This window comes from Engraulis encrasicolus, chromosome 5 (assembly GCF_034702125.1).
Source record: "Engraulis encrasicolus isolate BLACKSEA-1 chromosome 5, IST_EnEncr_1.0, whole genome shotgun sequence".
Classification (NCBI taxonomy): domain Eukaryota; kingdom Metazoa; phylum Chordata; class Actinopteri; order Clupeiformes; family Engraulidae; genus Engraulis; species Engraulis encrasicolus.
Genome location: NC_085861.1, coordinates 46,053,722 through 46,071,221, shown reverse-complemented (window position 1 = coordinate 46,071,221; position 17,500 = coordinate 46,053,722). Strand labels below are relative to the sequence as shown.

The 17,500-nt window shown below is 45.9% G+C and overlaps 1 protein-coding gene and 1 long non-coding RNA gene across 2 annotated transcripts in view; both read left to right on the top strand.

Moving 5' to 3' along the window:
- Window positions 1-17,500, top strand: part of LOC134449561 (intermembrane lipid transfer protein VPS13B-like) — a 646,790-nt gene that overhangs the window by 272,469 nt on the left and 356,821 nt on the right. The gene's annotated exons all lie outside the window — the stretch shown is intronic.
- LOC134448605 (uncharacterized) overlaps window positions 11,680-17,500 on the top strand; it is a 6,432-nt gene continuing 611 nt past the window's right edge. The window contains exons 1-3 of the long non-coding RNA XR_010034802.1: window positions 11,680-12,503; window positions 14,779-14,841; window positions 15,425-15,519. This is a non-coding gene — a long non-coding RNA (uncharacterized LOC134448605). The remainder of the gene's footprint in view (window positions 12,504-14,778; window positions 14,842-15,424; window positions 15,520-17,500) is intronic.

The following is a 17,500-nucleotide window of genomic DNA, read 5'->3' as shown; positions in this document are numbered from 1 at the left end:
GCTTTTCCATCCATCCCCCTCACAAAGATTGTTGTTTCTCTCTCTCTCTCTCCCTCTCTCTCCCTCTCTCTCTCTCTCTCTCTCTCTCTCTCTCTCTCTCTCTCTCTCTCTCTCTCTCCCTCTCTCTCTCTCTCTCTCTCTCTCTCTCTCTCTCTCTCTCTCTCTCGCTCTCTCTCTCTGGCTCTCTCTCTCTCTCCCTCTCTCGCTGTCTTTTTCTCGCTCGCTGGCTCTCCATCTCCCTCTCAAGCTCTCGCCATTTCTCTCGAGCGCATTTACATCTTTTCTCGTTAGCGGCTTGTCAATAAACAGGTCGGCTCTTCTTGGCTCCCCATGGTGTGTGTGTGTGTGTGTGTGTGTGTGTGTGTGTGTGTGTGTGTGTGTGTGTGTGTGTGTGTGTGTGTGTGTGTGTGTGTGTGTGTGTGTGTGTGTGTGTGTGTGTGTGTGTGTGTGTGTGTGTGTGTGTGTGTGTGTGTGTGTGTGTGTGTAATCAGGTCAGCTGTCCGTTGCTCTCTGTGTCGACAGTGATGTTGTAGTGTCCAGACAGGCTGTAGTGTTTCAGCGCCACTCGTAAAAGATGCTCGGCCCTTGGACAACCGTGTGTGTTTGTGTGTGCATGTGTGTGTTTGGAAAATAACGACGCTTTGCAACATTTGACCTCTGCAGACAAAAAAGAAAAAAAGTACAGCTAAATGCAACACCCACGCTCCCAAAACACTTACTGTAAATGGAAGCGAAAAGGCACTCGACAGCAATTGCTGTTACTCAGACGGCCCCTCTGACGTTGTTTTACATACAAGCTTATTAAAGGCCAAGTAATGGATTTCACAAGGGTACATTAGGTGGTTTGTTTGGCAAATAGAAAAATCGCCGATGTGGCTTTGAAAAACACGTCTTCTCCAATGGCAAAGAGGTCATTTATCAGTTGTAGCTTTTCTTTTTTTTCGGTGCAGTCCAGAACAAAAGAAAAATAAGTCTCCAGAAGAATAAGGATCTTTATCTGAAATTGAGCTCCATAACAAGAAGCATCCTCTGAGACACAGAGATGGAAGATCGTGGAAAAATTGAGAAGTTAGACCAATATAATGTTTTTTTCCCTGGTCTCTCTGCCTCAAGTGTGTACCCTTCACAGAGATTAATTTGACACTGACATGGCCCAGTGGGCATGTTAGATCCCTTGTTCCTCTCCAACAAGGCCCCACTGCAGGTCAGAGAGGTGTGTGGGAGAACATTAGCCCTCCCCACCTCCCTCTCCTTTGCTCTAAAGAAATTTGCCGAAAACCATGGCGAAAATTAAGACTTGACTGGGACTGAAAAACGGCCTGGGCATTTCTGTCATAGAGCAGCCTGACATGTTTTTCTATGCTATTTTGATTGGCTCAGTCAACCATATATATATTGAAGACCAATTTCATTCCCCATCGAATCTGTGGGCCATTTCCCAAAGGGAGAAAAATAAATAAAATGTAAATAAAGAAATACAACAGCATTGCCCCCTGAGAACTTTTGCCCCACTGGGCAAACACTCTGTATGTCAGATTGCCAGTCCAGCCCTGTTGAAAAAGGCTCGTCACGGTGTAACAGATGTAAAATGTACAAATTGTTTCCTAGTGCAATCAAAAAAAAAAAAAAGTAAAAAAGTCAGCGAGGCTCTAAGCACGTTTCGAAGCCCTTGTGTTTCTCATTAGGTGAGAGGCTGAACCTCACTCCCCACGGTGGAGCAGTCGAGAAAATCTAATTGGATGGCCACTCTGTAGCCCCTGGAGCGCTCAACCGGGCCGATCGCCCTCTCTCTCCCTCTCTCTCCCTCTCTCTCCCTCTCTCTTCCTCTCTCTTCCTCTCTCTCCCTCTCTATCCCTCTCTCGCTTGTTCTGTTAAAGACAGAAAGATCTACTTCACTTTCTACTTCTCTTTCTTGTTTGGGTGAGGAGAGGCTACCACTTGCATGTGATGGATGGCGTATTCAGTTTCCCTATGACCAACTTCACGGTGCCTCGGTTGATGGTAATGAGTAAAGTATGAGACTTCAAGCTTTTTTTCTAGTGGATGGGTGGATCATAAGGACTTTGCTTTGTCCCTTCCTAACCCTGCGGTCCCTCATCCAGAGAGAGAGAGAGAGAGAGAGAGAGAGAGAGAGAGAGAGAAAGAGAAAGAGAAAGAACAGTGGCACATCACTGACAAAACTCCCAAAAGGTCAGTCCACTAAGGAGCTTTTCACTGGACTGTCTATAGGATTTAGTCTCCACTTCAGCAAGAATAGATTTTGAGGGAGGTGATTAGTCCAACTGTGCACTGTCTAACCACTGGCCCTCGAGTGACCTTGACCTCGAGGTCAAGACATTGCTTATTATGTGTGTGTGTTGTGTGGTACTCGTGTTTGCTCCTCCGTGTGTGTGTGTGTGTGTGTGTGTGTGTGTGTGTGTGTGTGTGTGTGTGTGTGTGTGTGTGTGTGTGTGTGTGTGTGTGTGTGTGTGTGTGTGTGTGTGTGTGTGTGTGTGTGTGTGTGTGTAAGCAGGTCAGCTGTCCGTTGCTCTCTGTGTCGACAGTGATGTTGTGGTGTCCAGGCAGGCTGTAGTGTTTCAGCGCCACTCGTAAAAGATGCTCGGCCCTTGGACACCCGCGCGCGCGTGTAAATGACTTGCATGTGTGAATTTGTTACTTTTCTGCGTCCAGGGGAAAAGAAAGCGTGCTAAGCGCACCATTTTGCTAAATCAATTTTCTCTTAGACACAATTGCATTGCAGTGAATGATTCATCGTTTGAAGATTCGTGACAGGCGAGGGTTTTTCTGTGCGTGAGCCAGACTCCCATCACGTTTGATTGAGAGGGCCCAGCGAATTGCCAGCCAATGCAGTAAGTGTCCCTAACTGGCCTTCTTGGGTTTCCCCCTCCCCCGCCCCTGGATGGACTTCACAGTGCTTCGTGGCCAATTTGTAATTTGGCATTACAGTCAGTAGCCTCGTCTGGTAGGTTTTTTTTTTTTTAATGCAACTCCAAGTAAGTGTCCACACAGATGACGGGCTTCGCCTTTCAACAGGGTTGTTATCTCTGCCATAGATTCTTGTGGAGGTATGTGTGTGTGTGTGTGTGTGTGTGTGTGTGTGTGTGTGTGTGTGTGTGTGTGTGTGTGTGTGTGTGTGTGTGTGTGTGTGTGTGTGTGTGTGTGTGTGTGTGTGTGTGTGTGTGTGTGAAATACGTGTGTGTGTATATATGCATGCGTGCTTTCGTGCGTGTGTGAGCGCGTGCACATGTGTGTGTGTGTGTCTGTGTGTGGGCCAGTGTGTGGTAAGGGGGCTTTTCCCCCCAATCATAATTGCCCGCCATTTTTCCACTTCCCAGCAGTTCTGGTGTCTTTATTTGTGTTAACATTCCATATACATCATATACATTCTGCTTGCTGGTAAGAGGTATCTCTGCTCTACACCACCCCATCCCACACCCTTAAGTCACAGCAATGACACACGGGAACAAGCTTTGAAACAAGTGGCCAGTTGCCCTCTGAGGACATAGCTGGCAGTTCATGAAAGTGGACCATGAATCACCCAACACAAGTTGTCCTAGCATCCTCCATCCCGCGCCTCTTGTTGTAACCTACATTTGCCATTGTTAGCGTAATGTTGTTGTTGTGAGGTGGTCTCCGGCCCATGATTGACGGCTGGGAAATAGAGGAGCGGAAAAACGACCACCGCTGTCTGATGTCATGTCGCGGCGCCGAGGTTGTTCTGTCCGGGGATCTGAGCCGGGTCCTATCGTCTACTTTCCCAGGGTATCGCTTTCACTAGCGCGCTGGCCCTGTGCAGATAAGTCATCGTACTCCAGGGGACTTAGAATGCTCCCTCTCAAAATATTAATGATAAGGATAATGTCATGTTTGCCGTTTTCAGGCCTATCCCCCATGGGGAATGACCGAACTGAAGACTATTAGCACCACCGAGCATACCAAAAACAGACGTTTTTATATGTGTATGGTTCAAAACGATGACTTAAGAAACTCGTTTTTGTAGTTTTCTGTCCGCTTCTGCTTCCAATTGGATATTTGGAATGCGAGCCTGGCACTTTTATTGCGCAAAGAGAGTTAAGTGTTGCCCCACACCCCCCCACCCCCGCTCAGCACAAATAGCCTGGCTACTTTAGCCCGCTAATCATTAAAGACTTTATGTTCGGCCCTCTGAAGTGCCTGCAAGTATGTAGGCAAATGCACTCGGACACGTTCCCCCATATGCCAGGTGATATCATCCCAGCCTGCGGTCTGTCATGGTAACATCATTGATTGCTTTGGCCTGGCCCCGGCCTTGGGTAGTGGAGTAGGACTAGGGGGGGATTGTGGGATGGGTGTGTTGGGTGCCGTTGGCTATGGTGGTTTGGGATTGGAAATTGGGAAATTGGAGCTCACTTGATGCGTCTTTATTCTGTTTGAATTGTTTCATCTCGCAGACAGCACTTTTGGGTCATAAAAATTGTGGCGTGTTAAAAGGCTAGCGTAGCGGGGGCTGGTTTTCAAGGCCTAGACAGACACACTTTTCTCATGAGCCATTTAACTCTATGCTCATGTCGTTAACTGTGTGTAACCATCCTCATTAGGCAATTTAGAACGGTCTCCCTGGCAACAGCAGGCTGTGTTGTAACCGCACACAAATCATTTCTGTTTCAATTTGAGCAATTTTAGACAAATTTAGACAATGCAGACTCATATTTTTTAAATGCTTACAGACAAATCAGAAGCTGAAAATACACTACTGTTAGCGTAGGCTTCACTTTTTCTGCACAGCTGTTGTTGCTTGATGTGCATTTGTTATGAAACCGTACATGCCCTAGACATGCGTTGAGCTGCAGCCTCAACTTAATAAACATGGCTTGAGTGAGCCTTTTCTGGTGTTGTCCCAACTCTACTGGTTGGAAGCAACAGAAGCCACTTCACATGTCCTGTTGAACTCTCTGAAATAATGTAAGTCCAATAAGCCCAGGTGGGCAGTAACAACAGATCCACTGTCAGCAGTGTCAGAGTGCACAGTCTTTGGGTTTGCTATTTTTTTTGTTACTTAACAAACTATTTTAGAGCTAAACAAGTTGCTTCTGCTAGTTTGTTTGTTTGTTTGTTTTTTTTTTATTATTATTTTTTTTATAGTAGCAGCACTTAGTTTCAACAGGCAGCTCGCAAACTGGACCAAATAAATCTTTTTTTTAATTATTGTCCCAAACAAAGTGATTTAGACTGTGGGCTCGCTGCAGGGTTATAGTGCAGGGGAACACTGAGCCTCTGGATCCTCTCATTGTTCAAACAGCCATCGACACAATGACTTCACTCTGTCTTTCTCAGTACTCTCTCTCTCTCTCTCTCTCTCTCTCTCTCTCTCTCTCTCTCTCTCTCTCTCTCTCTCTCTCTCTCTCTCTCTCTCTCTCGCCCTTTCTCCCGCCCTTTCTCCCTTCTGCTCAATCCTAAAATTAACCATTGGCATTGAGGAAAATAAGAGCTTGTGATTTCAACGCTGTTACGTAAACCCTAGTACGACGCCACAGAGTGGATCTGGCCTGGGGCTGATCTTACGTAGTTTACACTATAGGCCTCCACTCTGCTGTCAGAGCCCCGCTGCACTGAGCTCTGATCTGTCCTGTTGTCCTACACTGTTCTGATTTATGCTGTTCATAGCTCCGCTGATGGGATTGGGGATCTAATGCACTTGTTCTCTGCAAACTAGATGCCTCATCATCATGTCTTGGGTGAATGTTTGTATCATGGGGACCACAGCAGTGACCTCAGCCCTGATCCTGCGCTTCAGTGGGTCAAACCCAAATGGAATAATGACTCCCCCCCAGGCCCTGCCGTAGCCAACCGGTAGGGCACTCCCCTGCCATGCGGCTGACCTGGGTTCGATTCCCGGCCCGGGTCCTTTGCCGACCCCTCCCCGTCTCTCTCCTAATTTTCTTCCTGTCCTATCAAATAAAGTTAAAAAAATGACCCCCTCAGCTCCTCTGTGACACAGAGAGAGAAAGACAGGAGAAGGGCATGCGGGGGAAAAGGAGTGAGGAGTGGAGAAGGAGAGGGAGAAATGAACAGCGGGGAAAAAATAGGAGCGGGGGGTGGTGAGGAAGGGGAAGAAAAAATCATAGCTCTCGGGACCCTCACAAAAAAAACATCCAAACCTTCCACTACACACTAAGTAGCTTGACGGAACTCAGACAGTTTTTATTGGCTGCTGCCAGGTCGTGCGATGGATAATGTTTTCACGGCACGAGTTATTTGCGCAGTTTAATTTTTCTCGCAATGTCAATAATTTATCAAGGTAATGAAGGCAGGTTCGGAGAAAGAAAACAATAAACGAGTGTGGCGCGCAGAGACACACGCAGGCACACGCACGCACGCACACACACACACACACACACACACACACACACACACACACACACACACACACACACACACACACACACACACACGAACGAAGGCACGGAGGTAGGCTGGCGCCCCACGGGAGACGCGGCTGTGGTCAGGAGGCTTACAGTGAAGATTAGGCTGTTTTTACTCTTTCCAGTGGCTTGATGAGCCTGAGTCAAGTCAGTGAAATGTTATCCAGAGCCCGCGCTAGCTCTCTGGATTGAAAGTATTACTTTACTCCCTCTTATGGTTTATTGAGGCTTCCTAGGACTTTTCGAAGTGAACAGGCTTTTTATAGGCTTGAGGTCGGGAGCGATGGAGGGAAAGAGAAATAGGCTTATGAAAGGCTGCCCGCAGATATGGTTTGCTTTTCACTACCTGATTGTTTGCGTGTATTTAGGAGTGGATGACTTACGAGTTAATGCGTAACAGGAGGAGGAGGAGGAGACGTGAGGGGGTCCAAAACCAATCACAGAAAACAATTGCAGAAAAAGGAACGGGGTGTTTCTCTTTGGGACCTGCATTTGTAACTGTATGGTGCCTATACCTGCATCTGAGTCTTTGCCATGTCAATGCTAAACTGTGCCATGTCATCCAATATCACCACCGTCTGTTGGATAGCCAGTTGAAACCTGCTCATCCACATTTATGGCTAGGTGGGTCTCACAGAGTGTACACACTACAGAAGCAAAATACCTTTATTAACATTGACAATACAATTATTCATATAATATTATCATTCGCAATATTTATCATTAACATTAAACATTTATATATGGAATTGCTTGAACCTACGTGTATTCATGAAATCATACGGTATTATCATTCACAAGCTTATAGAATCAAATGTTCATGTTTGCTTAATAATACAACCCACAAGTAATGCATAACGTTGTTAGTTTTATGTCATCTTATTATATGGTTGTGACGTCATCGGTCGAATGCTCCATTCATTTCAACGGGGCTCCCCAACGTTCGCACGTCTGTTATTTTTCGATAACGGACGGGTTGGTCTATAACAGACCACTGTCAATGGCAACACGACTTTTCACTGCTAAAGCGACTTTTCAACAAGACTCTAATCAGCTGCTGTGATAGACAACACATGTTGTCCTGGCTACCTAGCTGTTGCCTAGCGGTGTTCCACAACGGCACTGTTTTGTTTTGCGCAGCAACAATCTTAACATTAAATAGGCCTAAAGAAATGTCCCCGCCATGTGTGAGTCATTTAAGTATATCCATATAATAAGCGGGTTAACTTTCGGCGAGTCGGTCGCTTTGTGGAATAGCAGCACTTCAGAGAGAACAAGACCCCTCCGCTCCGCGTCGGGGTCTAAAGATTCTCTCTGTCGTGCTGCTATTCCACGGTAGCGACCTTCTCGCCGAACGTTAACCCTTACTTAATCCTTTTATTACCGCTTCAATTACTGCTCTACAACTCACTAAATCCAAAGGAGCGGGTGGGTCTCCATGCAACGGCCTACCAACTTTGGAAATCTAATGTCAGGGAAAAAGATCTCAGAGCCAAACCTTTTGTTAATGTCTAAACCGCCACTAATCCGTTGAGACCCCGTTGCATTAATATTTCCCTTAAGTGTAATCGGCTCCTTTTAGACTTCGTTTAAGCGCTGGTGCTAGACGCTCAAAGGTCTGTCCACATGACTGCCAATGACTCACGATGGGGAGTGGAGATGCCCCTTGGTGTCCTGATGACTGCTCGGAATGTTGGCGACCTGTGCTCCATCTCTGTGAGCCAATACCACGGCCCATTTAACAAGTGTGTGTCTGTATTTTTTCTGTATTTGTGTGTGTTTGAACATCTTTGTATTGTGTGTGTGTGTGTGTGTGTGTGTGTGTGTGTGTGTGTGTGTGTGTGTGTGTGTGTGTCAGGGGATGAATATTAAATATACAGTGACCTGCATCCAAAACAAATAGCCCATGTCAGTTGCTAAAGCGATGGCCGGCTCCTCCCGCCACAGCTGTGACAGAGTACACAACACTTCATTTTATTGTAAACCACTCGTATCAGAGAACATTCCAGAAGGAAACGTTGGAAAAAATGGGCTGGCGTGGGCAGAGGAGGAGGAGGCGGAGGAGTCGAGTCGACACGGCGAATTAGAAAAACATTTTTCATGGCCTGGCTGCCTCACGCGATCCATGTTCGATGTGGGCGGATGGAAGAAATGTAACAAACGAAACGAACGCACGTATCAAACGGGCTCTACAACGAGGGCGATATGGCAGGCCCAGACAGCGGGTGTTCCCCGTTTTAATGGGATGCTTTCGGGAACGCACGACGCAGACTTTGACTTTGATGTCCGATCCCGCCACTTGCTAACAGCCACCCCCCCTTTCTTTCCCTCCCCATCCTCCCCTGAAAGGCTGTGACTTTATAGCGGGTTTATTGCAGGCTTGTTTTGGTGGTCCCGCGGAGAAAAGAGCCTCAAATTTGTTTCTCGCCCAGAGAGCGGGGCCCTATTAACGGACGCCGCTCGTCTCTTCTTGTGCCCGGCCCTCGGCGCTGGTGGAGGTCCCTGGCTCAGGCGTCGGCACGCTCGGCCCCCGCGACACACACACACACACACACACACACACACACACACACACACACACACACACACACACACACACACACACACACACACACACACACACACACACACACACACACACACTGCTTTCAGTACAGCGGCTGTTTAAACGAGGGTGAATAATCGCCATTAGCGTGCGCCCGTTTATGCAATTTCTTCGCGAGCCGGATGGCTGGAAAGTGATGGAACATGTGGTGAGACAGAGGGAGGGAACGAGAGTGGTGCGAGGCTAATTGTAGAGGGAGGGGAGACCTCATGGCACGAGAAGTGCAACACGCCGACAGGTGCTTGGATCATGTGCCCGTGTAGTGTACACACCTCCCTACCTGGCTTCCACTCTCTCTCTCGCTCTCTCTCTCTCTCTCTCTCTCTCTCTCTCTCTCTCTCTGCCTGTCTTTGTTTCTGCCTCTTACTATTGCTTTGCCTCACACTCTTTGTTCTCCCTCTGTTTTTGTCTTTCTTTCTTTCTTTCTTTCTTTCTTTCTTTCTTTCTTTCTTTCTTTCTTTCTTTCTTTCTTTCTTTCTTTCTTTCTTTCTTTCTTTCTTTCTTTCTTTCTTTCTTTCCCTCCTTCCTTGTTGCCCTCCTCTGCATGGATCCTGCTTTCCCTCTCTCCTCGGTCTGTCTGTTCCCTGGGCCCCATTAGTGGAGGCCATTTCCATCCAAATTACCACAGCCATACATCAACACATCCACTCTGATTTAGACCTCCGCATCCAAATTATGTCACCGATTAATCAGCTCTGACGGAGAGGCAGCGTTCCGTGCGAGGAGAGCGGTCGGCCGTGACACACACCCGCGCACACGCACACAGACGCACACAGACGCGCACGCACGCACGCACGCACGCACGCACGCACACAGTCACACTCAGTCACACTCACACACATTCACACTCGCATTGGCATAAGCAGTCATAGGATCTACCACATACACTTTCATTGTCCCATACACACTCACATGCCCATGTACACTTTCTCTCTGTTTCACACTGCTACACATTGTCGAAGGCAAACATATGCTTGCATGCTCGGGTTTTTTCCCTTTAATATGGACACGCGTGCACGCACACACATGCTTTCACACACGCTCACATAGACACATTTTCTGTACCTCTCCTTGCGTTCACGAACAAACACACACACACACACACACACACACACACACACACACACACACACACACACACACACACACACACACACACACACACACACACATCCCTTTAAGCAGGCAGGTCCTTGTTGGCTGTGGTCCCCGTGAGCCTGGTCTTCATCTCTTTGTTCCTGTGTGCCTGCTGCAGGAGACACGCCACTGCCTGGAGGACGCCAGGCTCCTTACACACGCACGCACACACACACGAGAATACATGCACACACACACACACACACACACACACACACACACACACACACACACACACACACACACACACACACACACACACACACACACACACACACACACACCATACACACCACACTCTTCTCTCTATCTTCAACCCCCCTCTCTCCTTCAAGCTTTCTAATAAGTCAGTTTCGTGTTGATTTTACTGGGTGATAATCACTTTGGATACGTTTTTTAATATATGAATGTGAGAATGTGTGACAATCGTGCGTGTGCGTGTGTGTATGTGTGTGTGTTTGTGCGAGTGTGTTGATGAGATGGTGGACACAAGGGGTGTAAGAGCTGTGGGCCGCGTGCGCGCAGGCGCGTGCATGTGTGTGAGGCAAGGTCAGAGCTTGCGGCTGAGGACAAGAGTGCCATGTTTGTCTTAAGTCCTGGATGTCACTTGGCTGTCCCCTGTTTGGCCACGTCAGACACTGAGCGCAGGGCGTGAGTATGAGTGTCTATGATTTCATAGGGGGGGCTTTTTTTGGGTCACATTTAGTGTGTGTGTGCGTGAGTGACTGTGTGTGTGTGTGTGTTATGGGTGCATGTGGCGCTAGAAGGAGGTTTTGGTGTTTTGGGTTCTGTTGATGTGTTTTGGTGGCTGCTGGTGGATGATGTCAGTGGGTGGTGTTGCCATGCGAAATGGCAAATTACCACCTTGGGAGCCGTACTCCTTTCTTTATGGTGTTATAATGTGGACAAAAGGTCCACGAGCGCCACTTACTGTACACGCGAGGTATTTTATTCTGCGCGCGCGCGTAGACACTGTCGCGCGCGCGATTTTGCTCTGCGCGCGCGCAAACGCTGCCACGCGCGCGCAAACACCGTCTCACGCGCGAGAGGTGACATGAATTTCCTCACGCGCGCGAGCAGAAATATGAATATTTAAATTATCTCCTCCCACTGGTTAGCATAACAAATGAGGCGGAAGTTTGTTTAGTCCATAGTAGTCAAACACAGAGATCTCAGATCTCAATTGCTGATAGACTATCGTTGCTACGGTGACTGCAAACGACCACCTTTGAAACACAACTGAAACGCAACTCACGGCTGCGCTGACAAGGGCATTCACCTCTTTATTAGTAAACCCATTTTATTTTTTGGTGGATGAAAACATTGTGTCAATATGCTATGTCTATGTTCGCCTTATTCACCCGGAACGTTCTAAAGACGTTGAGGGGTACACTTCAGGGGTACATTCGGCAACGCACCAGCAGCTGGTCATGCCGCCTCACTGTTGTGTGCCCAAATGTTCGTCCTCAAAGAGAAAAAAATCCTACCGTGGACAGACTTTCCACCGTTTCCCCAAGGAGCAGGCACTTCGCCGTGAATGTATAAATCACATCAAGAGGGATCCTGGTCCATATTTCAAGGTAAGATGCAAAATTATGTTCAATCATACGCATTAGCTAGCACAAATAAGCTAGCTCGCCAAACTTGTCATGACTCATGTAGCCTAATGACGCGAATGCCTCGGTGAAATAAAAAAATATGAATGTGTAATTACACAACGCTACATTTATATGATATTTCCAGATCGCTATTTTCAAGATTAGGCTTTTAATTGTGTGGTAAGCGATCCGATGGCCATTGATTTTGTGCTACCAGAACCAGTAGCATAGGCCTACTTGATTCCCTGATTGTCGCTCCCAACGCAGGACGCTCCCCGGTCAGCTCGCTCCCACTAGCCAGACTATCGATCCCACCGCCATATAACGGAGCTAGTTATCTTTTTGATGTTAGTTTTTTGTTTCTAACCCTAAACCTAACCATAACCCTAAACCTAACCCTAAATTGCTTGTATGTGGCAGTGTATGATAATACGTGAAATATAATCGGGTGGGACTACACGTCCGGGAGTGATAGAAACACCTGGGACTACACGTCCGGGAGCGATCTCAGTTGGGAGTGTCCATCTACCTCCCGGCCTACTTGTGCCAAAATCAAGTTGTTTTGCTAACGAACTAAAATGCATACCCTGGTATTTATGGTTACAGATCAACGCTGAGACCAAGGTTTGCTCTGAGCACTTTGAGAAGCAGTGTTTTGTAAAGACCGCCCGTGGTATCACAAAGCTTATAAGGATGCCGTGCCACTTTGTTCGCCTGGACTTCAGAGAGGCCAACGAGGAGAATCATCATTCGCAGACCGAGGTTAGTTTGTTCAGTCAATATTCAACTGACATGTGTTTAGCAACCCTCTAATAATAATAATAATAAACTGAGCATAACCGCGTTCGTCCCGCGACCGTTCCGCCTTGGTATGTTTTGACCCCTTAATTAAGGTTGCCACCTCACTTTGACAAAAATCCTGGACATTTTGACCATCAAATCGACCTTTTTTCTTGGTGCACAGCCCTTCGCACATCCACCCAATCGCCCTTGTGTGCTGAAAATGACATTTTTGCCAGCCATTTATTAAGTTAATCGCCTAACAAAATATAGCAGGCTTATTATTTTGACTATTTCCAATACTTTTTGGCTGATGACAGGAGGGGGCTGTAGGCCTAGTGGTCACTGGTAAAGGGGGAATAAATACATTCTCTTAGCTTATGTGGAATACAAAAATAAATACTCAAGTTGTTCACTGTCTCTATGAATACCTGAATATAATGATGTAGGGTGTGGTGTCAAACAGCTTCCTTAGAGTGGGATGTGTGTGCTTTGCTCATGCTTGCCTGTGCATCTGCTGCTTGCTGCTCCTGGCTAAACAAATAGGCTTCATAGGACATGTAACTGGTAGTCCTGTAACTGAGCACATTCAGGAGTAGGTAGATAAGACCATTTGGATTTCATTTAATTCGTCCTGTGATGATTTTGTGACCAAAAAGCACGGAATTTCTTGGTTTGATGATGGTAGCTCTCATTTGACATGATTTGACATAGATGACTAGAAATAGGCTATATAAAAAAACGTGGCATCGTCATCTAAGCCGTCCTATCTGTGATAGGTTTTGAAATGCATTGATGTAAGCTGACAGACACCTTCATTTCCCTACCTTACTAGGCTATTAAAAGTAGGGTCTCCTCATATTGTTCATAGATGGGCTACAGAAGCATTTTCGGGCACAAGGAGCAGCTAGCAGAAAATCGACTGGGCATGTTTTTTACTCACATCGCATATTTCTCCTGCATCATGTCGACCCTTTAGCCTACGTTTTCCCCCCCCTTCATTGGCCTGTCACGGTCATCGCCTCCTGTAGAACTATCGACTTTCTACCCATTTCATGTGTAAACTTTTCTGCTTTTATTCACTGGACCCGTTCGTTGTCTCGTATAGTTCAACATTCTCTCAGTCTCTCCACCTCATAATCAACACTCCGAAATCCGAACCGCGCGCCGCCAGCCCCACCAGACGAGCTTGCTGCGTAATTTGTCTAGAACTTGAGCCAATGAGATCGGTGCTACATTTATGGACGTAGGCACGCTGCATTTTAGTAGTGACTGTAGCCTACTGATGATTGAAATACAGAGTTTGCCCATCATGTACAAAATCCGGGACAATCAGTGTCCCGGATTTTTATTTTTTCTTTCCGGGACAGACCATAAAAATCCGGGACAATCAGGAAAATCCGGGACAGGTGGCAACCCTACCCTTAATACTACATATCGCACGAAGCAAAGCGCTCAGGCCTGGGCAGGTTGCCGTGGCAACGCTTCGCACAGCCCTGGCTGGTTGAGCTGTGAAGGATTTTGAATGCCAGGCAGCCAGTAGGGTACAGGGTACAGTACAGGGTAAGCTCGCTTTTATGCTGTTATTGAGAATTTGATTGAATGAGCAGGCGTTGTAAACTATTCTATGCATCAAAAAGCCCTATGTTCTGCGCAGTGCTCCTCCCTCCGAGTCCAGTGACTTTTTAATAACTCACTTTTCTAAAGTTTTAACTTGGATTTCTGTCACGTTTAAACGCCACCGCTCCTGGATCTCTCTCTATGCTGTGCCCTGCCTAGTATTTCTGAGTCCCCTGAAATAGGCTGTCTGCATTCTCTTTTTTAATGTACTGGGCCCTTTCTTTCAAATTAGTCAGTTTGTTTCAGATCTTGTCATTTCTGCTATAGGTGACTGCTCAAGATGTGGCTTCCTGTAGTTCAGAGAAGCTTATGTAGTAGTGTTAAGAATAAACAGGTGTGGAACATATGGCCTATATTTGAATAGTTGTGGGAATAACTGTGGGAACATGGAGCAGCAAGAATAAGCTGTGGGACCAATGGGCTGTGGGAACATAGAGCAGCTGACCCCCAACAGGGTCTTCATGGTTGTATGACCTGAATACATTTTCAAAGCGGAGCCACTGCGGACTTCTACTCTTTTCCACTATTAGACGCGCCTTTGTCCAGCACCTGGCCTCAGCGAGGTGGGATGTGCATACTCTTACTTTTATAAAAATGTTGTATATTGACCACTAATTCTGTGCATGCTGTCATACAGAGATGATGACCCATTCCTGAAGTTGGACGCCAGAATGGAGGAAGGTGCTGTTTAAGAGCCTAGGTAGGTATTTGCTCTCAAGACACTTGTCTGCCACAATTTAGGAAACACTGTCAAAGTGTGTGAATGACGAAGACCAGCTTACAATGTTTTCTCTTCTCTTTTCTTTTGTTTCTGTGCTGTGTGGGACATATTTGACATGTAAATAGACCACTAGGCTAGTTCAGTTGTTGGTGGTGGATTTATGTTGATTATAAATACAAGTCCTTTAGTAGGCTAGTAGGCTAACTAATTAATGCGAGCATGACCTACTGTGTCATGCTAAACAAGCAGGAAGCTGGGCATTCTTGGCGACTCTGAGAACTATAATACAGGCCAAGTAGTCATTGTTATAAGATGGTAATAACATCATCAAATATTTGCCCTGTTGAATGGATGTACGTTTTTGCGTCACATCCTGTTGATGCTAAAATTACGTGCACTGTTACATCAAGATTCATGAACTTGTCAGCAGTGCAGCCAGCCTTCTTTCTATGGCAGTAATGTAATCGTTTACAGCTCTCGAAATGAGCAGACAGCTCAGCTGCTTGGTGCATACTCTTACCAATCGGTCTATATTATTCCCTCTTGCATTATTTATTTTCAGGCGGTGGAAGAAGCACTTGCAGGTATGCTACTAACCAGGCTCCTCAACATCAATCCGAGACGGAAGATGAACCGGGATGAAGCGGTTAGATTGAGGTAAACATCTACATACCCCTGTTCAAATTCCAGGTTTTTGTTACGTAAAAAAATGACAGAAAACAAACTTAAAGCTTTAAAAGGAAAGAATAGAAAATAAAAAAACTTCTATCTACATCGTTGCATAAATATGCACACCCTTAACCTAATACCTTGTTGCAGCACCTTTGGCTTCTATTACAGCACTCAGTCTTTTTGGGTAAGAGTCTATCAGCATGGCAAACATAGAAGTGACAATATTTGTACACTTATCTTTGCAAAAGTACTCAAAATCTGACAGATTGCGAATGCATCTCATCTGCACAGTCCTCCTCAGATTGCCCAACAGATGTTCCGTGTCATACAGGTCGGAACTCTGTCTGGGTCTTTCCAAAACCTCAATCTTATTCTAATGAAGCCATTTTTTGTTGATTTTTGGCATTTGCCTAAAAGTAATTGTCGTTCTGAATGATTAAGGTAATCCGCATCATTACCTTTCTAACAGGGGGCAGTATGTTTTATGCCACTACAATGGCCCCTGTGGAACTGTTCTAAATTCCAACCTCCCAGTTACAGCTGAAGAACGATAATCACATAGCATGATGCTGGCACCTTCATGCTTCACTTTACACTTGGTGTTACCTTGGCAATGAGGTGTTGTTACCTTTTGTAATTATGTCCAAAATGTTAAACCTCGGTTTCACCTGACCATAATACGTCTTCCCACATGCATTTGGGAGATTACAGAAATATTTTTTGCAAAATGTACTCCACCAAGATTGAACTTTTTGGTCATAATTCGAAAGGGTATATTTGGCAAAAAACATCACCCCAATAACACCATACTTAAAGTGAAGTATGGTGGTGGGAGGGTTCTTTTGTGCTGTTTTTCTTCAGCTGTCACTGGGGCCTTCATTAGGTAGGAGGCAATTATGAACATTTCCACAGGGGCTGTGGTAGTGGCACAAAATCTTCGCCCCCCTGGTAGAAAGGTGAAGATGCAGAGGAACTAATCTTTCACAACGACAATTTCCCTAAGCGCACACCTAAATCTACTAAAGACTGGCTTCACCAAAATAAAATGGAGGTTTTGGAATGGCCCAGATTGGGGGCCTTGTTGGGTGATCTGAGGAGGACTGTGGGAGATTGCACTCGCAATCTTTCTGATTTGGAGGGCTTTGCAAAGAGGGGTGAACGAATATTGCCATATTAATGTGTGCCATGCTGAGACTCTTACCCACAAAAGACTGCTGTAATGAAGGCCAAATGTGCTGCAACTAAGTATTAATTTAAAGGTGTGTACATTTTTGCATTGCATTGCATTGAATAATAGTTTAGATTGAAGGAGGGAAAAGCTGTGAATTTATTTGTCTTTCTGTCATTTTTTTTACATCACAAAAACCTGACATTTGAAGAGGGGTGTGTAGACTTTTGGGAGCCACTGTACATGTAGAAATTATGTGTTCATATCACTAACCCTCTTGGTTTAGCACGATAATGAAAAGAACTGTGAGCAAAAATGTGGCTAGCAGAAAACCAGAGTGGCTATTGACTTGGGAAAACCACTAGCCACTGTGGCCGGAGAGCAAAACATTAATGTCAAACCCTTGTCTGTACCCAGACATGGGTTCTACCAGCTGTACGGATACCCAAACACAGCCTGTCACATCGTATGCAAAGCGCAAGTCTGAATTAAAATTTCTAAACGCATGTACGTAAAAAGTGGACCACAGTCACCTTGTAGTTTGAATACTTTTACTTGAAGGAGAGGATTGTGCACACAGGTGCAGTACGAAGGTCAACTGTAGTTTTCAGAGTGAGGAGTCTGCACACTTAGAATCGTTTTTGTTGCGTTTTATTTTTTCATGGTAGGATAACGTTTCTACCTCAACAGTCTTCTTCAGATTCTCAGATTCAGATTTTTCATTGTTTTTGGACAGTTGGGTAAGACTGTATATGACAAGTTGGGTAAGACTGTATTATGTGCCAGTGCTTGAGTATT